The sequence below is a fragment of the Oncorhynchus keta genome, unplaced genomic scaffold, assembly GCF_023373465.1.
Source record: "Oncorhynchus keta strain PuntledgeMale-10-30-2019 unplaced genomic scaffold, Oket_V2 Un_contig_11377_pilon_pilon, whole genome shotgun sequence".
NCBI lineage: Eukaryota > Metazoa > Chordata > Actinopteri > Salmoniformes > Salmonidae > Oncorhynchus > Oncorhynchus keta.
Genome location: NW_026277457.1, coordinates 6,374 through 13,404, shown reverse-complemented (window position 1 = coordinate 13,404; position 7,031 = coordinate 6,374). Strand labels below are relative to the sequence as shown.

General features: G+C 33.8%; 1 long non-coding RNA gene across 1 annotated transcript; it reads left to right on the top strand.

The window, feature by feature from the left end:
- The first annotated feature begins 286 nt into the window (after positions 1 to 286).
- Positions 287 to 6,711, top strand: LOC127917386 (uncharacterized). The gene is made up of 2 exons (XR_008097212.1): positions 287 to 693; positions 6,575 to 6,711. It is a non-coding gene; the product is annotated as an uncharacterized LOC127917386 (long non-coding RNA).
- Positions 6,712 to 7,031: the final 320 nt, after the last annotated feature.

Here is a 7,031-nt window from a genome sequence, read left to right as displayed (position 1 = left end):
AACATTGAAATACAGAAAAAAAAATTTTTCCATAAACAAGCTCTAAATCATGTTTGATGCACTGATGTCCAATTTTGCTGTGCTGTCTATTTGAGATGAAATGAACATTGTGGACAGTTTTCAGCAAGTTGCAACATTGAAATACAGAAAAACTTTTTTCCATAAACAAGCTCTAAATCATGTTTGATGCACTCTGATGTCCAATTTTTGCTGTGCTGTCTATTTGAGATGAAATGAACATTGTGGACAGTTTTCAGCAAGTTGCAACATTGAAATACAGAAAAAAAAAAAATTTTTCCATAAACAAGCTCTAAATCATGTTTGATGCACTCTGGATGTCCAATTTTTGCTGTGCTGTCTATTTGAGATGAAATGAACATTGTGGACAGTTTTCAGCAAGTTGCAACATTGAAATACAGAAAAAAAAAAATTTCATAAACAAGCTCTAAATCATGTTTGATGCACTCTGGATGTCCAATTTTTTGCTGTGCTGTCTATTTGAGATGAAAGGAACATTGTGGACAGTTTTCAGCAAGTTGCTACATTGAAATACAGAAAAAAAAATCCATAAACAAGCTCTAAATCATGTTTAATGCACTCTGGATGTCCAATTTTTGCTGTGCTGTCTATTTGAGATGAAATGAACATTGTGGACAGTTTTCAGCAAGTTGCAACATTGAAATACAGAAAAACGTTTTTTCCATAAACAAGCTCGAAATCATGTTTGATGCACTCTGGATGTCCAATTTTTGCTGTGCTGTCTATTTGAGATGAAATGAACATTGTGGACAGTTTTCAGCAAGTTGCAACATTGAAATACAGAAAAAAAAAATTTTTCCATAAACAAGCTCTAAATCATGTTTGATGCACTCTGGATGTCCAATTTTTGCTGTGCTGTCTATTTGAGATGAAATGAACATTGTGGACAGTTTTCAGCAAGTTGCAACATTGAAATACAGAAAAAGTTTTTTTTCCATAAACAAGCTTAAAATGAGCACTCTGGATGTCCAATTTTGCTGTGCTGTCTATTTTTTTCCAAATAAAAAAGCTCTAAATCATGTTTGATGCACTCTGGATGTCCAATTTTTGCTGTGCTGTCTATTTGAGATGAAATGAACATTGTGGACAGTTTTCAGCAAGTTGCAACATTGAAATACAGAAAAAACGTTTTTTCCATAAACAAGCTCTAAATCATGTTTGATGCACTCTGGATGTCCAATTTTGTATGTGCTGTCTATTTGAGATGAAATGAACACTGTGGACAGTTTTCAGCAAGTTGCAACATTGAAATACAGAAAAAAAAAATTTCATAAACAAGCTCTAAATCATGTTTGATGCTCTCTGGATGTCCAATTTTTGCTGTGCTGTATATTTGAGATTAAATGAACATTGTGGATAGTTTTCAGCAAGTTGCAACATTGAAATACAGAAAAAACGTTTTTTCCATAAACAAGCTCTAAATCATGTTTGATGCACTCTGGATGTCCAATTTTGCTGTGCTGTCTATTTGAGATGAAATGAACATTGTGGACAGTTTTCAGCAAGTTGCAACATTGAAATACAGAAAACGTTTTTTTTTCCATAAACAAGCTCTAAATCATGTTTGATGCACTCTGGATGTCCAATTTTTTGCTGTGCTGTCTATTTGAGATGAAATGAACATTGTGGACAGTTTTCAGCAAGTTGCAACATTGAAATACAGAAAAACGTTTTTTCCATAAACAAGCTCTAAATCATGTTTGATGCACTCTGATGTCCAATTTTTGCTGTGCTGTCTATTTGAGATGAAATGAACATTGTGGACAGTTTTCAGCAAGTTGCAACATTGAAATACAGAAAAACGTTTTTTTCCATAAACAAGCTCTAAATCATGTTTGATGCACTCTGGATGTCCAATTTTGCTGTGCTGTCTATTTGAGATGAAATGAACATTGTGGACAGTTTTCAGCAAGTTGCAACATTGAAATACAGAAAAACGTTTTTCCATAAACAAGCTCTAAATCATGTTTGATGCACTCTGATGTCCAATTTTTGCTGTGCTGTCTATTTGAGATGAAATGAACATTGTGGACAGTTTTCAGCAAGTTGCAACATTGAAATACAGAAAAAAACGTTTTTTCCATAAACAAGCTCTAAATCATGTTTGATGCACTCTGGATGTCCAATTTTTGCTGTGCTGTCTATTTGAGATGAAATGAACATTGTGGACAGTTTTCAGCAAGTTGCAACATTGAAATACAGAAAAAAAACTTTTTTCCATAAACAAGCTCTAAATCATGTTTGATGCACTCTGATGTCCAATTTTTGCTGTGCTGTCTATTTGAGATGAAATGAACATTGTGGACAGTTTTCAGCAAGTTGCAACATTGAAATACAGAAAAACTTTTTTCATAAACAAGCTCTAAATCATGTTTGATGCACTCTGATGTCCAATTTTTGCTGTGCTGTCTATTTGAGATGAAATGAACATTGTGGACAGTTTTCAGCAAGTTGCAACATTGAAATACAGAAAAAAAAATTTTTTCCATAAACAAGCTCTAAATCATGTTTGATGCACTCTGATGTCCAATTTTGCTGTGCTGTCTATTTGAGATGAAATGAACATTGTGGACAGTTTTCAGCAAGTTGCAACATTGAAATACAGAAAAAACTTTTTTCCATAAACAAGCTCTAAATCATGTTTGATGCACTCTGGATGTCCATTTTTTGCTGTGCTGTCTATTTGAGATGAAATGAACATTGTGGACAGTTTTCAGCAGGCTGCAACATTGAAATACAGAAAAACGTTTTTTACATAAACAAGCTCTAAATCATGTTTGATGCACTCTGGATGTCCAATTTTTGCTGTGTGCTGTATATTTGAGATGAAATGAACATTGTGGACAGTTTTCAGCAAGTTGCAACATTGACATACAGAAAAAAAAAATTTCCAAAAAACAAGCTCTAAATCATGTTTGATGCACTCTGGGTGTCCAATTTTTTGCTGTGCTGTCTATTTGAGATGAAATGAACATTGTGGACAGTTTTCAGCAAGTTGCAACATTGAAATACAGAAAAACTTTTTTTCCATAAACAAGCTCTAAATCATGTTTGATGCACTCTGGATGTCCAATTTTTGCTGTGCTGTCTATTTGAGATGAAATGAACATTGTGGACAGTTTTCAGCAAGTTGCAACATTGAAATACAGAAAAAACGTTTTTTTCCATAAACAAGCTCTAAATCATGTTTGATGCACTCTGGATGTCCAATTTTGCTGTGCTGTCTATTTGAGATGAAATGAACATTGTGGACAGTTTTCAGCAAGTTGCAACATTGAAATACAGAAAAACGTTTTTTCCATAAACAAGCTCTAAATCATGTTTGATGCACTCTGGATGTCCAATTTTTGCTGTGCTGTCTATTTGAGATGAAATGAACATTGTGGACAGTTTTCAGCAAGTTGCAACATTGAAATACAGAAAAAAAAAAATTATAAACAAGCTCTAAATCATGTTTGATGCACTCTGGATGTCCAATTTTTGCTGTGCTGTCTATTTGAGATGAAATGAACATTGTGGACAGTTTTCAGCAAGTTGCAACATTGAAATACAGAAAAAAAAATTTTTCCATAAACAAGCTCTAAATCATGTTTGATGCACTCTGATGTCCAATTTTGCTGTGCTGTCTATTTGAGATGAAATGAACATTGTGGACAGTTTTCAGCAAGTTGCAACATTGAAATACAGAAAAACGTTTTTTCATAAACAAGCTCTAAATCATGTTTGATGCACTCTGGATGTCCAATTTTTGCTGTGCTGTCTATTTGAGATGAAATGAACATTGTGGACAGTTTTCAGCAAGTTGCAACATTGAAATACAGAAAAACGTTTTTTCCATAAACAAGCTCTAAATCATGTTTGATGCACTCTGATGTCCAATTTTGCTGTGCTGTCTATTTGAGATGAAATGAACATTGTGGACAGTTTTCAGCAAGTTGCAACATTGAAATACAGAAAAAAAAATTTTCCATAAACAAGCTCTAAATCATGTTTGATGCACTCTGGATGTCCAATTTTGCTGTGCTGTCTATTTGAGATGAAATGAACATTGTGGACAGTTTTCAGCAAGTTGCAACATTGAAATACAGAAAAAAAAATTTTTTTCCATAAACAAGCTCTAAATCATGTTTGATGCACTCTGGATGTCCAATTTTGCTGTGCTGTCTATTTGAGATGAAATGAACATTGTGGACAGTTTTCAGCAAGTTGCAACATTGAAATACAGAAAAAAAATTTTCCATAAACAAGCTCTAAATCATGTTTGATGCACTTTGATGTCACTTTGCTGTCCATTTTGCTGTGCTGTCTATTTGAGATGAAATGAACATTGTGGACAGTTTTCAGCAAGTTGCAACATTGAAATACAGAAAAACGTTTTTTCCATAAACAAGCTCTAAATCATGTTTGATGCACTCTGGATGTCCAATTTTTGCTGTGCTGTCTATTTGAGATGAAATGAACATTGTGGACAGTTTTCAGCAAGTTGCAACATTGAAATACAGAAAAACGTTTTTTTTTTCCATAAACAAGCTCTAAATCATGTTTGATGCACTCTGATGTCCAATTTTTGCTGTGCTGTCTATTTGAGATGAAATGAACATTGTGGACAGTTTTCAGCAAGTTGCAACATTGAAATACAGAAAAACTTTTTTCCATAAACAAGCTCTAAAATCATGTTTGATGCACTCTGGATGTCCAATTTTTGCTGTGCTGTCTATTTGAGATGAAATGAACATTGTGGACAGTTTTCAGCAAGTTGCAACATTGAAATACAGAAAAACGTTTTTTCCATAAACAAGCTCTAAATCATGTTTGATGCACTCTGGATGTCCAATTTTTGCTGTGCTGTCTATTTGAGATGAAATGAACATTGTGGACAGTTTTCAGCAAGTTGCAACATTGAAATACAGAAAAACGTTTTTTCCATAAACAAGCTCTCTAAATCATGTTTGATGCACTCTGGATGTCCAATTTTTGCTGTGCTGTCTATTTGAGATGAAATGAACATTGTGGACAGTTTTCAGCAAGTTGCAACATTGAAATACAGAAAAAACGTTTTTTCCATAAACAAGCTCTAAATCATGTTTGATGCACTCTGGATGTCCAATTTTGCTGTGCTGTCTATTTGAGATGAAATGAACATTGTGACAGTTTTCAGCAAGTTGCAACATTGAAATACAGAAAAACGTTTTTTCCATAAACAAGCTCTAAATCATGTTTGATGCACTCTGATCCAATTTTGCTGTGCTGTCTATTTGAGATGAAATGAACATTGTGGACAGTTTTCAGCAAGTTGCAACATTGAAATACAGAAAAACGTTTTTTCCATAAACAAGCTCTAAATCATGTTTGATGCACTCTGATGTCCAATTTTGCTGTGCTGTCTATTTGAGATGAAATGAACATTGTGGACAGTTTTCAGCAAGTTGCAACATTGAAATACAGAAAAAAAAAAAAAAATTCCATAAACAAGCTCGAAATCATGTTTGATGCACTCTGGATGTCCAATTTATTTGCTGTGCTGTCTATTTAAGATGAAATGAACATTGTGGACAGTTTTCAGCAAGTTGCAACATTGAAATACAGAAAAAAACGTTTTTTCCATAAACAAGCTCTAAATCATGTTTGATGCACTCTGGATGTCCAATGTTTTGCTGTGCTGTCTATTTGAGATGAAAGGAACATTTTGGACAGTTTTCAGCAAGTTGCTACATTGAAATACAGAAAAAAAAATCCATAAACAAGCTCTAAATCATGTTTAATGCACTCTGGATGTCCAGTTTTTGCTGTGCTGTCTATTTGAGATGAAATGACCATTGTGGACAGTTTTCAGCAAGTTGCAACATTGAAATACAGAAAAAATATTTTTCCATAAACAAGCTCGAAATCATGTTTGATGCACTCTGGATGTCCAATTTTTGCTGTGCTGTCTATTTGAGATGAAATGAACATTGTGGACAGTTTTCAGCAAGTTGCAACATTGAAATACAGAAAAACGTTTTTTCCATAAACAAGCTCTAAATCATGTTTGATGCACTCTGGATGTCCAATTTTTGCTGTGCTGTCTATTTGAGATGAAATGAACATTGTGGACAGTTTTCAGCAAGTTGCAACATTGAAATACAGAAAAAAAAAAAATTTCCATAAACAAGCTCTAAATCATGTTTGATGCACTCTGGATGTCCAATTTTTGCTGTGCTGTCTATTTGAGATGAAATGAACATTGTGGACAGTTTTCAGCAAGTTGCAACATTGAAATACAGAAAAAAAATTTTTCCATAAACAAGCTCTAAATCATGTTTGATGCACTCTGGATGTCCAATTTTTGCTGTGCTGTCTATTTGAGATGAAATGAACATTGTGGACAGTTTTCAGCAAGTTGCAACATTGAAATACAGAAAAAAAAATTTTTTCCATAAACAAGCTCTAAATCATGTTTGATGCACTCTGGATGTCCAATTTTTGCTGTGCTGTCTATTTGAGATGAAATGAACATTGTGGACAGTTTTCAGCAAGTTGCAACATTGAAATACAGAAAAAAATCCATATAAACAAGCTCTAAATCATGTTTGATGCACTCTGGATGTCCAATTTTTGCTGTGCTGTCTATTTGAGATGAAATGAACATTGTGGACAGTTTTCAGCAAGTTGCAACATTGAAATACAGAAAAACGTTTTTTCCATAAACAAGCTCTAAATCATGTTTGATGCACTCTGGATGTCCAATTTTTGCTGTGCTGTCTATTTGAGATGAAATGAACATTGTGGACAGTTTTCAGCAAGTTGCAACATTGAAATACAGAAAAACGTTTTTTTCCATAAACAAGCTCTAAATCATGTTTGATGCACTCTGATGTCCAATTTTGCTGTGCTGTCTATTTGAGATGAAATGAACATTGTGGACAGTTTTCAGCAAGTTGCAACATTGAAATACAGAAAAAAAAAATTTTTCCATAAACAAGCTCTAAATCATGTTTGATGCACTCTGGATG